The sequence below is a fragment of the Ochotona curzoniae genome, unplaced genomic scaffold (assembly GCF_017591425.1).
Source record: "Ochotona curzoniae isolate NIBS_2020 unplaced genomic scaffold, NIBS_Ocur_1.0 contig_4064, whole genome shotgun sequence".
In the NCBI taxonomy this organism is placed as follows: domain Eukaryota; kingdom Metazoa; phylum Chordata; class Mammalia; order Lagomorpha; family Ochotonidae; genus Ochotona; species Ochotona curzoniae.
The window spans coordinates 5,577,303-5,592,637 of NW_024466107.1; the positions used below are offsets into that span (position 1 = coordinate 5,577,303).

The following is a 15,335-nucleotide window of genomic DNA, read 5'->3' on the forward strand; positions in this document are numbered from 1 at the left end:
AAAAAATGTTTTTATTGTTTTGATTTGGGAAAAGAAATATCTCAATATGATGATCCTTAGAATATTTTTATATTAATGGCAGACTAGCAGGACAGAATGTACGGAAAGGAGGACACTGTCTGCAGGGTAAGAGGCGAATTTGTGGCTCTGGAAACAGTGACGTGTGAATGGCTGCAACGGAAACACACACAGATCTCTCTCAAGTCGCAGCTAGACAATTTGTGCTATGGTGGGGGACCTCTTCTGTCAGAGCTTTCAGAATTGCACTGCCTCTCGGATCAGTTAAACACGGATTTCTGAGACATCTTTTAAGGAGTTATTGTGCTGTTGCAAACCGAAAGCCATGTGAAAATTCTGTAAATATGGAAGAGCGACTGAGGATGCAGCCGGCTCCCCTCTTGGTTGGACGCGGGGAAGCTGCCCTGTCTCGTTCTGGAAAAGGATCTTCTCTGAGAATCAATGCATCTTTCATTTCTCTTACCGCAGGCCAAGAGCATCGTGAGGGGTCAGGCTGAGACGAGCAAGGCGTTTTGTTCCCTTGGGGTAGTTTTCTAATTTGACATTGTAGAGTTTCTGGCCCCAAGTTGTATTTACTAGAAAAACTGCTGCCAAATTTAGAGTCAGTAGTTACTAGCATATTTATGTCAAGCCAGAGCTTAGAAAGCTAGATGGTGTTTAATATTTTTTCCCCTGGATATTAATCAACATTGTGCCTTGTCACACCATGGCTAGTCGTTTTTCCATTAGGCACTGGGAGAGAATTGGCACTTCAAAGCAAGCCAGCCCTGCGACGGAGCAAAACATGGCCTATAAATCCTAGCTCAAAACTGATTTTCCCAAAGAATAAAAATTTCCCTGGGAACGTGTTTGCTCGCACACAGGAGGTCGCTTAACAGCGTGAACAATCACATTTAAACACATCCCAAACAAAAACGGACGTGAAGGAACAAACAGTAATCGCTAACATTTTCTTTCACAAAATGAAATCTGTCGAAAAAAGGGGGGGGGGGTTAACATCCATCATGGATACATAGCTCTCCCGCACGTCATTCTAATTACAGCATTAGAATTGCCAGTTGTTTGGGAGGGAGACTTTGTTAAAACTCCTGAGCAGTTCATAGGGTCCTGAAAAGCTATGGCTCCTCAGAAAGAAAGCATATACGTGTGTTTGCACAGATCATGCATGCCAGCGCATTCATTTGTGCTCAAAATCTATATTTGAAAATGAATTTGCATCATGCTAAATTTATGGAAATGCTGTTAGTTCCACCCAGACTGGCACATCTGAGTTGAAGGAAAAAAAAAAAAGTCCAAGCTTAGGAGGAATTACTAAATGGAAAAGAGCTTCATAAAAATGCAACATTGCAAATGCAATCCACAAATTTAATATTAGATTGTTTTCTCTTTATTACTTTTCCTTGTAGCTTGGCTTGGTAGCTAGTACTTTTCTCAGAAACAAAGGGCAAAATAATTATTTCACAAGGCAGGGAGCTCCCAGAAAGTTGTGGAAGTGACACAAGGCAGAGCAACAAAGTGCTGTGGGGACAGAAGAGGACCAGCAATCTGCGACAAGGTCAGAAGAAGCAACCGGGGCCGTCTAGTTTCAAATGGGTTGCCTTCTAGGTAGCAAATTGAGGAATGACGTAGCTGGGGGGAAAGAAATCACTCTAATCGAATAACGGAACGCTGTGATCTCGCACCCCTGGCGTACAGCAGTTCGGAAAATTTCCACTACCACCATGCACATGTCCTGTTTTGCACAGGATGGCCAAGGACCCCAGAGGAACCGGCGCTGCAGAAGAGCTGTTCAATGAAAGGGGAGGCGGTGGGGTTTGTAGGCACTTGGGTGTTTCTCCCACTGCATCACCGGATCTGAAAGATGAGCACTCCAGAACTCCTGCTTTTCAAGGGCCTGTAGATAGGTGGCTTATTTTTAGCTGGAGTATTTCAGTGCTCAAATATTTGTTTCTTTCTTCCCACCACAGGTGAGTTCCTGGAATCAACTGGCCGTGCTCTCTGTGTTGTGATCTTTGTTACCACGGGTGAGTCAGAGAGAACAAAGGGCACGTAGGGCTTGTCCTTTCCTCCCACGGGAATTGTGGAGGGGACTCCAGGAACAGGAGCACTCTGTCGAGCAGAACAGGTACCAGAGGTTCCAGCCGGCACAAGGTGGCAGCATAGCCAGAGTTGACACAGTGTGGTTTGCCATTGCTTTTGGAGATCACACCCAATGCCACATGGACAACAGTTTAATGCTGGCTGCTCCACTTCTGATCCAGCTCCATGCTAATGTGTACCAGGCAAACTGGCCCACAACGCCCTGAAGCCCAAGTATTTTAATTCCTGCCACCCACGTGGGGGACCTGGGTATGACGCCAGGCTCCTGGCTGGGCCGGGTAGCCAAGCTCTGGATGTCGCAGCCGTCTAGGGGAGTGAATGAAGAACTGGAAGATCTCTTTTTCTTCCTAACTGCCTTTCAAATTAGATAAATCTTTAAACAACAAAAGTCCGTGAGATAAAATACTATTCACTTACCAACTTAGAGGAAACCTACCAAGCCCAGAGGATTAGAAACCAGCCCTTGAGGAGTGTAAAAAATATTTTAGCAATTTGATGCTAGTCGCTGAATGAAGGGACTCAGATACAAAGCTCTGTGCTGTTAGAAATAAAGAGTGGGAACTGAAGAGAAGCTGGGAAATCCCAGGCACAGTGACCCTGTGGCTGTTGAGAAGTGGGATGCTTCTAAAGAAGCGTTGGCCGGAATCAAATCCCGTAGGAAAACTCAAGGGATCCGGTGCCTCTGTTCCCGGGGGCATGGCGTTCCAGCAAGGTGGAACAAAGCTGCATGCTGCCCTGCGCCTGGCTTGCTAAGGGCATCCCCCCACCACCCGGGACTCTGATGTTACTTTCTTTGTCCGTTGGCAGCTGTTGATGTTATGGACAAGGTGTAACAGGGAAGCCTGGAGGATCGTCAAAAAATGAAAAATTCTGAAAGACAAGATGACCCAAAAAACATGGGACACTACATCTTAAAAAAAAAAAAAAAGCCACCCCACCAACTTCTTGCTAGAAGTTTTAAATAAATGTAAATGCCGTCTGTCTTACAGTCAGGGATAAATCCTTTAGTGGAACATGACTCCTATACACGTGAAATTAGAGACAGAAGCTCCTTCCTCCCCTGGCATGCGAGGCAGGGCTTGCTGGTGGTAGGGGACAGGGGTGCTAAGGTGAACCATTTGCACATTCCCACTCCCTTTCCGGGGTCCCCTGGCTCTCACCTCTCGCTGGCAGTGAGTGAGTGCCTTTCCTCAATTTCTCCTTTCCCTCTGGACCACCTACAGATACACCCCACTGCCAGAGACCCTAGGATATAAACACAGGTGTTAAACACGTCTGCATTATTATGTGAGATGGTAGCAAAGGCCTGGTGGTTGGATTAACTCTATTGTAACACTGTACCCCTCCTCCAGGAGAACCAGCTCTATTTACAGTTGTCTAGTCAATAGAAAACCGCAGGGTCTGTCTGCCCATAAAAGTGATTGGAGCCGCATGATTACTTTCAAACACTGGAAAGAGCTCCGAAGAAAATGAATGGCATTTACTGGGTTACAATAGGAAGATGAAAGTTAAAACAAAATATAGCACAAGGCTCCCGAGGCCTCCTTGAGCCATAGTTCCCATCCAGGGAATGCTTGCAGAATTTCAAACTGTCGTCTCTCTGGTCAAAGACAACAGAGCACCTCAACCGTCCGGATTTACACACTCGCTTGTGCCAAGCTTTTGGCGCCTTTCAGGAGGTCACTCAGGACATTTAGAAAGGGATTAGTGGGAACAGACATCGCTCCAGAGTCTGTCCTGACCACAGTGTCCCAGTTTCTTACCCTTTGCATTTGTATCAAGCATCTGTAAGCCGCGGGTGGACAATTCAAAGTGCCTTCCTCCCCAGCCCCAAGCCCTCTTTGAAGGAGTCCTTATTTTAATGGGAGAAGAGCCAAAATAAACAGGCATTTGATGATCTAGTGACAGCTTCTGGTTAGCCGGTCAGCCTGGCGTAGCCATGAACTTCAAGGTCCTGTGGAGCTACAGCGAGGACCAGGGCAGGACTCTGCCAGCCAGGAGGTGAGCGCTTTCGGACTCAGATGATGCAATAGTCACCGGCCTTGGTGAAAAAGGATCACTAAGATGTGGCAGGCCGTAGTGGCTTGGGGAGTTAAACTGTTTTAATTAGCCTATTACACACTCATCTGGCAATTAAGTGTACAAAATACTTAGGGCGTTGAGTTAATGCAAAGAAAAAACATATAAAAAGACCCTGGAATTGCATCTCTCATGCTCTCATAGGGTTTCCTGAGACTAAATGTTTCCGAAGAGATTTTATGCTTGAGAGTCATTTTTCTATTCCCCTCTGCAAGTCAAATGAAATTTGAGGCAGAATTGAAAACACAGAGCCATACAGCAATATTTAATTGCCTCAACAGCTACTGCTGCACTTTTGGGCTTAATGATTTTATTTGCTGCCAACTTCTGTATATATCGCAGGAACGTTTGCTAGCTGGTTTCAGATTTAGGAGCAGAAATTTAAGAAAAGAGAAACAGCACCAGCATTCTTTATATTAACAAAAGGGTCTCTTTCCTCTTGGAGAGTTTTTGTTTCAAGAATACAGAATTATTTGTTATTTTTTTGATCCAGGAAAAATCTGTGAGTTTTCAAGACCCACACATCCTGGCTTAATGGTGCGATCACTTAACCTGAGGAACGGCATGTCACTGAGACCCAAAGGGCTTAATTTCACTGCAAAGGGGGTGTACCCTTGCCAGCGGTTTCTCATTCATTTCCTTTCCACCCCCACTGACAAGTCTTTGATTTGCATTTCCTAGCTTGCTCCTTGCTCTTTCCTGTGGACGATCTTGGGCACACCCGAAAGCCACACTTTGACATATGCTCTGACAAAAGGGAGGGCAAAAAATGAACTCACACTAAGTCTGCCGCATCAAAGCATTCCCCAGGGTCTTTTCCCCTAAGACTAGTGCAATTAGGCTCACAAAGATCCCTGAATTACTAAACACACAGGTGGTTTTTAGTCTTGCTTGGTTACCTTGCAGAAGAAAACCCAGAATTAAAGCACGCAGAGTTAGACTCAAACTAGGGCAGGAACAGCAGCAGGGAAGTGCAGAAGAACTTTACAAAAGGGGCAGCTGGGGACTTCACAGTGCCAAGGACAGCAAGCCTCCAACCTAGCCAGCGGGAGCGGGCATGCATGCTGAGCTACTGACGCCCCAACTCTCGGCTTGTCATTAACCAAAAAGGCTTCCTTTTCTGGTCTTCTAGCTTGGCTGGCTCCAGCAACTCACCAGAAAGATCCTCCTTGGAAAAGGGGCAATTTTAACCACGAAAGGGACACTCTAAGCCAGGATAACAGACACCAACAGGTGCTGTCTTAGGCACAGAGGGACAGGTCATTGCGATCATCATCGGTCCTACTTCTCTGCCCAAGTAACCAATTCCAGACCATCAGCAAACCATCTGACAAACCCTTTTCACCCCCCAGGGGAACTGTTCCGTGCTGATGTTCTTTCTCTGAACACCCTCTCAACTCTTCTGCCCTGTGAAACTCTAGCCTCGGCTACAACTCATCTGCAACTCCCTATTTATGCCACCGTGACTGCTGCATACTCCAGCAGATGGCTCCCCTTTCAAACACAGGGCCACATGCCCCAGTGGACTTTCCATCCTGACTGGTAATCCTTCCTCTGAAATTTGCCTCACAGTATCTTGAAGAAGCTGTTTCCAAATCCCAAGCATTTGCTCATCACTCCTTGCTACTAAGAAACTGTGTGGGCTTGCAGGTCAAATGGCCTATGTGACCTTTAGCAGCCTATGTGACCTTTAGCACTGATGGGTCCCAATTCTTATGAATCAAGGCCCACCTAAGTTTGGTTATCTCACAGGTGGCTCCAAGTAATTAAGTGGGCGCTTGCCTTAGTTGCTGGAGGCATGGGCTGTCCAGCCAAGACAGGTAGGGAATGTGTGTTATTTCCCCTCACCTTGCTGGCTATTGTGAATTCCCCCTTTCCAAGCTATTGTGGACTGCCCTTATAAAAACCTTATGGGGCCCGGCGCGGTGGCGCAAGTGGTTAAGGTCCTCACCTAGCACGCCCGGGATCCCATATGGGCGCCGGTTCTAATCCCGGCAGCCCTGCTTCCCTTCCAGCTCCCTGCCTGTGGCCTGGGAAAGCAGTCGAGGACGGCCCAAAGCTTTGGGACCCTGCACCCGCGTGGGAGACCCGGAAGAGGCTCCTGGCTTCGGACCGGCATAGTATCGGCCCGTCGCGCTCACTTGGGGAGTGAATCATCGGACGGAAGATCTTCCTCTCTGTCTCTCCTCTCTGTATATCCGCCTTTCCAATGAAAAAAATAATAAAAATAAATCTTTAAAAAAAAAAAAAAAAAAAAAAAACCTTATGAATGTGCTGTTCAGGGCCACACTCCAGGTAAGGGGTCAGTCAGCCAGCTGCCTGCTTTCTACCAAGAACCCAGGCTCGGATGTGTTGAGCTTCAATAAACCATCCTTGTGCACTTGGATCAACTTCAGACTCCTGGTGATTTCTGGGGAATCTCAAAATCTGGGCACAACAATCCCAGTTGATAACCTTGCCTTCTCCAGTTCTCCCTTATTACCCTTAGGCTCAGGGAAACCCTGCTGGTTCTTTTACTAACACAACAGTGTTAGCAAAAGATGAGTGTTTTCTTGTTTACTCCTGCCTACCAACCCATCACGTGCATGGCTTCCTGTTTTGTTCAATCAGGCAAGGTTTTTCCCAGGGCCAACTGGTCCTCTGGTCTGTCAGATCCTACCCTCTTTCTGATTTAGGGAATTATCTTGCGATGGCTACTTTTCCCTATGGCATCCACACTTTTCTTTGTAGCATGTAGCAGCTTCCGTCTTGGAACAAACATCATCTTTGACACTATATTCTAACACCCTATCCACATCAGCTGCCTTTATCACAAACTCCCCCAAAGCGATTGCCAAGTAAAATCACAAGACATCCAGTTAGATTTCAGCTTCATATAAAAAATAATATTTCACTCCGACTATGCCCCGGGTGATTACGGGGACATATTTACACCAAAACAAAACGTGAGTATTCAGGTATTCCATGCAATGTTCATTGTGTCTTTAGGATCCAATCTTCCTGGCCATCTTGTTTTCCCTCGCTGTATGGCTATCCTAGGTGGGCTGTCATGTCACATTACCCTTTGTCCACTCGAGGAGAGTGCCACTCTTGTGTGGATGCCAGTGACCGCCCAAAGCTGGGATCAGCTGTCTTTCACAGCTGCTTGTTAAGCTCAGCCTATGAGCCGCTCTTTCCTGAAATTCCTGCCACGCCTCTCAACCCTTCCTTGCTTCCCGTGGCCTTTCCATCTCGGTCTCTGCCTCTTGCTGCTGCCTGCAGTCCCAGTCGCATGTCCTGCTCTTGCACTGCAAGGGCATCTTGCATGGTCCAGAGCAGACATGTCACTGACCACCTCTAGAGACACACAGGTAAACAGGAGGGAATGCTTGAAGCAGTCTTCTCCCCTGAGCCTACTGGATGCACGGCCTCATTTCAAACCTTCAAACTGAAATGGAAGCCCTACTCACGCTGCTTTTTTTTTTCCCTCCTCCTTCCCTTCACCTGCCCTATTTTAGCTGGTGGAGTCACACCATTGCCCTTCACAAGACATCATGCAGTCACCCCTGCCCTTAACCAGCCGCCCAGTCCTGTCTAGCCAAGGCTGGCTGCATTCATTCACCCTGGCTATTCCAATGTCACGCCATCCCACATGGGGCTCCTGGAAGCGATATTCCCAGCTCCACACTAACGGCCTCCCAAGGGAAGCCACTGCCCCCTTGCTCACCCTGTCCTCTTGGCTGTCCTGCCCCTGGAGGAGCTCATGCACGGGTCACCAACCCTCCGGGGAGCCTTGGTCCTGTGGTCCCACAGCCGGCAGCTTCTATGGAGCCTGTCTGGAAGCCACAGCGCAGGGACCCCCATTCTGACTCCGGCGCCCCTCCTCCTACCCCCTCAGCACGGCTGTGAGGCCTGCCATCTGACCTGGTGCTGTCCACCCCCACCTCCACTCCGACCACCCACCCAGTATGCCCTCCTGACCCCTGGCGTCTCCTGATCAGTGCAGCCACTTGACCCAGTGCCCTGCTCCTCCACCCAGTGTGACCTGACCCCTGGGGTAGGAACCCCACAGTGCACTGTTGCCCCGGCCCCCGGTACTCTCTGTGTGTTAGGTTTTCTGGGAGAGGACGCAAGCCGCAGGTGGCGAACCTGTGGAGGCTGAGTTCTCTCCAAGCACACTAGGCCGACCGGCGCCGCCGCCGCCAGGACCCGAGCGAGGGAGGCACGCCCCATCGACGACTCGGCGCTCGACTACCCGGCGAATCGACGCGCTCGGCGATCGCGGTGGGCGGAAGTGAGGCCACTGCCTTCATGGCAGTCGGCGGCCAGTGAGCGCAGGACTGCCAGGGCTGGGGACCCGGTGTTTGCGGGGATCGGCGGCGACAGGCGGGCTGGAGGTACGTGTGGGCGCCCAGAGGGCCTGGCCGACGGCGAGTCGGGGCTTGGGAGTGTCGCCAAGGACTGCGAAGGGCGTGGTGGTGGTGGGGTGCTGGCGCCGGCCTCGGGGTGGTGCACCTGCCCTGCCCTTCCCATAGCACTGCCCGGCTGCTGCAGTGGACACCCCCAGCGCCCCTTCCCCCCGCAAAGCCGTGTCTCCGCCGGGTTGGAGGATTGGCTGGTGGACAGGGAGTTTGTCAGTTGGGTGTGCCTTACGTGGAGGGCCGGGCTGAGCACTTGGTGGTCGGCTGCTGTGAGGTCAGCTGTCATGGAGACCCTCTGGCCGGCACCACCTGTCCAGCCTCCTCGAGCCCCGGCGATGGGTCACCAGCGGGCATTCCGAGGCTTCCCACTTCCATAACGGGTTCCTGGAAAAGCTTTTGTGTTGAAGGAAACTGGTTTTAAGCGGCACAAGGTCAAAAAATAAGGTGGAGATCTGCTTTTTTGTTTGTTTGTTTTTAAGTTTGATAGGTTATGAGTCTGAGAGTACGCTAGGAAACAGACAAGGCGTGTCTTGGGTTGGCCGCGCTTGTCGTTTGGGTGCACTGTGTTGCCAGGGGTTTCAGAGATTCTGTGGCTGCTTCTCCTGAGTGGTGGTCTCTGTGGGCCCCCTCTGAAGCCGCACCCTCTCCCAAGGTGAGCTGTGTGAGTCACGGGGGTGGGGTGAGAAGGCAACGGGTGCTCGCTACTTCAGTGTTCTGTTCCACTCAGGAAATTGAACAGGCCTACACAAGGTTAATACTAAAGTCAAAAAGAGGTGCCCCTCCTCCCCCGAAGCCCACCAAAAAAAAAGAAAACAAAAACCCAGAAGAATTCCGTAGTGTGGCTTCCATCAGAGTCTCCCACGTGCATAGCAGGTACCCAAATATTGGGGCCATTTTCCAGCGCTCTCCCAGGCTCATTAGCAGCAGAACTGGCCTTCTGAGATACCAGTGTGACAGACAGTAGCTTAACCTACTGCACCAGGCCCTGTGGGCTTTTGGCTGTTGCTAGTTGGCGTTTTTCCAGGTGCACTGCAGGAAGCGGGATGGGGAGCAGAGCAGGTGGGACAGGAGCCAGTGTTACCATCGAGGACATTGCCTTAGAGCAACGCTTCCCACCTAGCAGGTGCTGTTGTTTGTAAAATGGGTGGGTTTTGAAGTTTCTTGCCAATGTGGAACCGGAATGAGGAGCTACACTGGGCACCTCTGCCGAGCTGTGTGCTGGGATAGGGAACGGTCCCAGATGCTGGGGAATGTTTTTGGACTCCAGGGTGGTTGAAATTACATGAGAGTTAAATATGCCTCAGAGTGTGTTTGTGGGAACTTAGAGGAATCATTATTGATAACAAGCACACAGACTGGAAACAGTTGCCGAAAAATGTACCCCTCAGAGACTCAGAAGTACTGCCTGGTCCTCACACTGCCCCTGGCCTCCTGGTAACAGTCGCTCAGTGGCTTAGCCTGCTTGGGATCCAGCTCCCCTGTGTGTGTGTCCAGAGCATGTGTAAAACCTTCCAACTCTGAACTTGGGTTCTGTCTCCTCCCCATCTCCTCACCATGTCTTGTTAGGGGCTGTGACTGTGACTGGTATTTATGAGCCAGTCAACAGACCAAGCGTTTACCCTACAGGTTTTCATCATTTTTGTATCTCTCCAACTGTGTCTCTGCCTGGCATGTGAAACATGTAATACTGTTAGCCTACACTCAAGACAGCCGGGGGGGGGGGGGGGGCTGGCACGATAGCGTAGCGGTTAAAGTCCTTGCCTTGCACACACCAGAATCCCATATGGTGGCCGGTTCTAATCCTGGCGGCTCTGCTTCCCATCCAGATCCCTGCTTGTGGCCTGGGAAAGGAGTTGAGGACGGCCTAAAGCCTTGGAACCGTACACCTGCTTGGGAGACCCGGAGAGCTCCTGGCTTTGGATTGGTTCAGCTCCAGCTGTTGGGCTCATTTGGGAAGTGAACCATTGGATGGAAGATCTTCCTCTCTGTCTCTCCTCCTCTCTGTATATCTGCTTTTCCAATAAAAATAAATAAATCTTAAAAAAAAAAAAAAGACAGCCAGGAACTATAGTACTGGGTGTCAGTACGGGTATAGTTCAGAGATGGGAAGGACGAATTGGGGTGAGAGTGATTGGGTCGGCTTCAGGGAGGTGAGACCACAGTGGGGGCAACCTGGAACATGAGTGCCTTGGAGGTCAGGCAAAGTGATGTGGAATTGATTTGTTAGGTTTTTTGGGTTTGAAAATAATAATAGGCCAGCTCAGATATTCCCGGAACATTCTTTGGCTTGATACTGTTGGTAGCATTTAGGGTTGGGTTGGTTTGGACTGCTCACTTTATTTCTTTTTGTTGTTGTGGGGTTGAGCAATTTCTTGTACTTACTACTTTCCACTTAGAATAGGTTAAGGTGGTGCTAATGGACAAGACGCCGGAGGCCGGGGTGGGAAGCCTGGATTGGGGTCTGTGAGAATGTTAGCAGCATGGTACTGGGATGTTGAGTGCGGAGGGCTGCGTGGCGTTTTCGGAGATGGAGGAGCACACCTGAGACGTGCAGGCCTTGGAACTGGTCCATATCGGAAGTCCAGAGTGGACACCTGCTACTTTACTCTCCAGGTTCCTGTTCCTCTCACCCACTTCCGCCACACCTGCTCCGTGACCACCTCAGGAAGTGCCACAGTTTCTTGACCATCGTATCCATCCTATCATCCACATACAGAGTGAATAACCTTGCCACCTGCTTTGGAAATCAGAGAGCTGCCAGCAGAGAATCCCATGGTTTAATCTGTCCCTTTCCCCCCTGCCAAAATCTCCCGTTTTCCGGTCGCAGTGGGAGATTGTGGTGATGCTAAGACCCATCCCAGTGGAAGGGTTCTGCATCTCCTCCACTCCTGCCTTGGTGAGGGCCGTGGGCTCATTTACCCTGTCCTGCTAATGGCCCCTTCCCATGGCCCTTACACACGCCTGGAGACAGCAGGCAGAACCGGTGCACTCCTCCCTTGGTTTCACATGCCCCTTTCCTTCTGCCTTCCCAGCCAAAGCTCCTGGAAGAGCTGTGGATACCAGGTTCATCCTCCCCCAGCATGGCACAGAGGGGCAAGGCCATTCATGACTTCCTGCTCACAGAAGCCTGTGGTCTGGCCTCCCCAGCCTGGTGTCTGTAGTGCAACGGATTCACAACAAATCCGAGGGAATCTGTTCCCAGTGCTGGTCTGCAAATCCGTCCTAGTGTGGGCGTCCAGCCCTTTTTGCTTTGGAGGTTTTGTGTGGCCAGTGCCTGAAAATGTCCCAGGTCTTCTCAGCGAGAGTTTCATTTGGAGTGCTAGGAGAAAATTCATTAAAAAATAATGGCAACAATAAACATGTTAATTATCTACATAAAGCTGTAACAAGGATGTGGTAGGGACATTAAGTACAGTTGTCTGTGGATTTTGAATGAATAATGCTGTGCTTTTTTTTTTAAAGATTTATTTTTATTATTTTTTTATTGGAAAGGCGGATATACAGAGAGGAGAGACAGAGAGGAAGATCTTCCATCCGATGATTCACTCCCCAAGTGAGCGCAACGGCCGATACTATGCCCATCCGAAGCCAGGAGCCTCTTCCAGGTCTCCCACGCGGGTGCAGGTTCCCAAAGCTTTGGGCCGTCCTCGACTGCTTTCCCGGGCCACAGGCAGGGAGCTGGATGGGAAGCAGGGCTGCCGGGATAGAACCGGCACCCATATGGGATCCCGGGAGTGCAAGGCGAGGACGTTAACCACTGCGCCACCGCGCGGGCCCAATGCTGTGCTTTTATAAAAAAATTTCTTGTATTTTGTTTTTGGAAGTGCATTTGTTACTGGCATGCTTGGCTTTTTTTTTTTTTTTTTTTTTTTAAAGATGTACTGCTTCATTTGAAAGGGTTACAGAGAATCACAAAGAGAGCCTGCTCCCTCTGGTTCAGATCCCAAGTGCCTGCACCAGGCAGGGCTCAGCCATGCCAGAGCCAGGAGCCAGGGGATGCATCTTGTTCTTTCAAGTGGGCAGTACTGGGGCCATCCTTTGCTGCTTCTCTGGACCCTTAGCAGGGAGCTGGATTAGAAGTGCAGCAGCTGAGACATGAACCCGTGCCCGCATGGGATGCTGACCCTGAAGGCACTGGCCTGACGGGCGCTTGGCTTCTGATGATGTCAGCAGTGTCCAGTGGCAGTTAGAGGACTGGCCGCCTGTAGCACCACAGCTCCTGGCTGTGCAAAGTAGTGAAAGTGCTCTGTGCTTTGGGGAGACTCTTAGATCCTGAGGGGAAAGACTGTGTGGTTCTGGGGAACAGATGAGGCTTCTAACTAGTTCCTCTAATTAAAAGAGTCCGGTCTTGTTTGGTGAGAGTACCTGGGTGATTGAGTGTGTGTGTAACAGATGAGTTCTGTGGGGGCCCCGAGAGCCCAGGCGTCAGGTTTTATGTATACCGTCTTGCTTCCATTATTGTTTCTTTGCCTTTTAATCCCAAACCAGAGTCCTTACCATTTGTGTTTCCATTGATTGGTAACCTTGCTAAAATTACAAGACTGTCTCCCTTCAGCCCAAGGCTTAAAACATAAATACTTGTTCTTCATCTGCAGCAATACATAGAATGTTTTAGTTACTTTAGCTATGTTGTGTGTCTAGAGGGAGAGAAGGGTAAGAGAAGCCCAGGGTAAGGGCCGGCGTGCAGAGGTGCTCTGGCTGCTCTCTCCAGTTCTGTGCCCCCTGGGGGACCCTCAGTCTTCTCAGGCCCTAACCCTGTCGGTTGGGCCTTGGGCCCTGGGCCCTTTCCACGTCACACGTGATTGTGTTTGCATTGACCCTGATGCTGGGCCAGAGCAGTTTGGAAAGCTGAACTGGGGAGTTCTTGATCCTGGCAGTGGGTTTGTCCTACCCTCTGTCTTTTGTTGGTGCAGTTTGTGGCAGGGCTGATGCCGTCTCGGGAAGAGGGGAGTCTTGAGTTCACAGAGAACCCAAGGAAGGAGAGCCATGCCCCTGAGCCCTTCGCGCAGCATGCCTGGGAGGTTTGAGCCTCGACCACCTGCGGCCAGTCTGTTCTAGGGCAGGTGGGCGGGCCTGAAGGAAGGTGCAGTCAGTGCAGTGGCTTTGCTCTGTGTCAGTATGGCCCCGGAGCCCGGCCAAATGGACTTGTAATCTGGGGAACTACTGTGGTTCTGCAGCTGGACCACTTGGGTCCCCCGGATCCCAGACAGCCCTGGACAGTGCGTCTGCGACGTGTCTCTCTGCACAGCTGGGTACGGTCATGTCCTCCTGCAGCACCCAAGGGGGTGCACCCACCATGTTGGAACTGCTGGTTTGAATGGCTGTGCGACGGGGTGGCTTTGAGGGAAATGTTGGCTGGTGTGTGGCCGCCTCTGGAAGGAAGATGGTGCTTTAGCGGCTCAGGCTTCGTGGGGAGGGTTGTCGCATTCTTTTAGTATGTTTCCTTTCCCTCCAGCCAGCTGAACGGCTAGGGCTAGGTAGGTTGAGACTGCTTCGAATCCGGCGACTTTGAAATCAGTGAAACTCTTTTACCCTTAGTGGAAATGCTGCTTTAGACTGAAGCCCTGACAAGGGAGCGGGTCATGGCCGTCTGTCCCGCCAGCAGATATTTTGTGAAACTTAAGATTGTGCCACAGTGAAATACGGGAAAGTTACACAATTAAACGTTTTCTCTCCCTTGTTATGAAAACACTTTATCTCCCCTTGTGCTTTGTTAAAGAAAAGCGAGGATGAAGAAGTTCAAACTGAGACAAATGTAAAAAGAAAATCTGGAGTTTGAGTGTAGAGTATGAATTATAAGGTGGCCTTTTGTCTTTATTTTAATAAAAAGCTTTCTATAATACTGATTTTCTCCTTTTCCCTGTGATGGATAGGAGGTTAATTGATGTTAAATGGATGCTTTGTTAATCCTTCATCAGCTACTACATTGGTATGGGGGAGTACAGGTCAAGACTACACAAGGCCATGACCAGCTTGTTTTCTCTGGGAGGTTTATGGATTCTGCCTCCTCCCCCACCGCTTCTGCAAACCTCGCAGAGCTCCCCCCAGCTGGACCCGGAGCCCCCCGCCCGGTCTCCATCGCTGCCCAGTGACAGCTTGTAGATGTTGCGTGCGAGTGAGTTCAGCTGGCGCTGTGTGGTCTGAGTGTGTGGTCTCCAGCTCAGCCGAGAGGCTGCTAACAGGGTGGATGAGAGAGAGCAATGCTGTTTACTTTAATTTATTTCGGATGCCGGAATTGTGCCCGGAGTTTCTCCTAAGCCTGATTCCCTTAGCTCCAGCTTCAATCCCTCGCAGCTGCAGCCCCCTCCTGGGAGGCGCTCTCCAGGGCTGCTGCCTGTGGAGTCCCTCGCGGTCAGAACTGTTAATGGCGCTGCTGAGTACAGTGCTTATTTTGCTTTCACTATGTCAAGATATATGACCTTGAAGAAATGTCTTTTGAGCTGGGGCTAGAGAAATAAAGCAGGAATCACAAGATAAATGACAACGTTGATGTATTTTTAGAAACCGGGGAAGCTATTACCCCCAAATTTGGATCCCTTTCATCCCTTTCATCCTTTCACTCTGCTCCCGTAAAAGAATCTGGAAGTTCGGTGACATCTGTCATGTTTAGCAGTTTTAATAAAATTAGCCAATTTAAGCTGACAGTTGATTCCTGACCTTTTAAGGAAAATTTGCCTTGATTTTGGCATGCCTGTGTACTGTAGTTATTATATTTGTCAGTGGTGATATCGGCTTATT

The 15,335-nt window shown here is 50.0% G+C and overlaps 1 protein-coding gene across 2 annotated transcripts in view; it reads left to right on the top strand.

The window, feature by feature from the left end:
- The first annotated feature begins 8,485 nt into the window (after positions 1–8,485).
- EXOC2 (exocyst complex component 2) overlaps positions 8,486–15,335 on the top strand; it is a 170,084-nt gene continuing 163,234 nt past the window's right edge. For both annotated transcript variants that reach the window (XM_040984107.1, XM_040984106.1), the window contains exon 1: positions 8,486–8,573. The gene's annotated coding sequence lies outside the window, so the exon portion shown is untranslated. The remainder of the gene's footprint in view (positions 8,574–15,335) is intronic.